This window comes from Meles meles, chromosome X (genome assembly GCF_922984935.1).
Source record: "Meles meles chromosome X, mMelMel3.1 paternal haplotype, whole genome shotgun sequence".
Taxonomy (NCBI): Eukaryota; Metazoa; Chordata; class Mammalia; order Carnivora; family Mustelidae; genus Meles; species Meles meles.
In genome coordinates this window covers 93,306,255-93,307,655 of record NC_060087.1, presented here as the reverse complement: position 1 = coordinate 93,307,655, position 1,401 = coordinate 93,306,255, and the positions used below count along the sequence as shown (strand labels likewise).

General features: G+C 38.5%; 1 pseudogene; it reads right to left on the bottom strand.

The window, feature by feature from the left end:
• Nucleotides 1-347: 347 nt before the first annotated feature.
• LOC123934457 lies at nt 348-1,189 on the bottom strand (annotated as a pseudogene).
• Nucleotides 1,190-1,401: the final 212 nt, after the last annotated feature.

Genomic DNA, 1,401 nt, shown 5'->3' with positions numbered 1-1,401 from the left:
TATTTCCAATACTCAACAATTTACATAAAATTTAAAAAATTTTTTTTTGAAGAGCTAAGCATCTGTACCAACTGATAGCAATGCAATATCTAGTTTACAATGACTTAAAACAAAACAAATGCCCATTAGGGAAAAACAAAAGCCTTTATCTAACCTACTTTTTTCAGTCATACGCCAGTAACATTTTCTTCCCAATACAATACTCCCTCTCTATAAGGCTGTTCCTGGGAGCCAGACACTTTGGGTTAATAAGGGAGTTAAGAGTAATTGCTTGCAGGTTAATAGACGATAACTTTTTGCGTTCCTCTTAATGTGCTAATAGTTGTGTCTAAAAAAATATGCAATTCTTAGAAAGGTACCATTTCTGACTTTTTATTATCTGTAACCTTTGGAAACTAATCACATGAAACTACAAAATTAGCAAATGTCTTGAAATCTGTATATAAAACATAAATTACCTCTAATTTCAAACTCTCATTTATTAGTGTACCACTCAATCTTAAAAAAAAAAAAAAAAAAAAAAAGGCGGCTCCAAAGATAGTCTTATACCATTCTTTAAAAAAGGAAACTGTTCCTTTTAACTTTACACCCACCCCACACCCCAATTTCGACACATCATTTAATTGTCTTGGTCATGGACATTTCCAAGATGAGATTTTATATTTCGCTCCCAGAGCTTCTGGTTATCAGAAAAACCATGCTTTCCTTTATTGAAGGAGTTTGGTCCTGCTGATGTTGGTGTATCCCTTCCAATATTCTTCATCCTCATCTTTGCTTCTGGAGGCATTTCCTCTGGCTCACTATCTTCATCTTCATTAAAAGCTGCTGCTACTGAAAGGGTTTTTGGAGCAAGCATTGGAACAGTTTCTTTAGGCTTACTTGATCCAAGTTTGATGGATATGGCTGAAGCTTTCTTTGTCATCTGACTACCTATGGCAAATCCAAACTTGGAGATCTTTGTAGGTTTTGTTGGGAGGTCTGCAGCTTCTTCTTCAGCTGATCGCTTCTCAGCGCTGCGACTGGAACTTTCCCCTCCATTACTGGAAGAAACAGTCTTAGTTTTCACAGGTTTTTCTGCTTCTTCTTCAGGTCATCCGGCGGCTCCAGCTCGCTGTGGTTTCTCAGGCTTCTCCTCTCCCGCCTTCCCATCCGCCATTTTCCCCGCCGCGGCCTCCCCTGCAGCCACGCCCAATAGTAGGAGATCTTAATACGCCTCTCTCAGAAATAGACAGATCATCGAAGCAGAAAATTAATAAAGAAATAAGAGCATTGAATGAAACATTGGACCAGATGGACCTCATAGACATATACAGAACATTCCACCCTAAAACAACAGAATACTCATTCTTCTCAAGTGCACATGGAACCTTCTCCAGAATAGACCACATACTGGGTCATAAA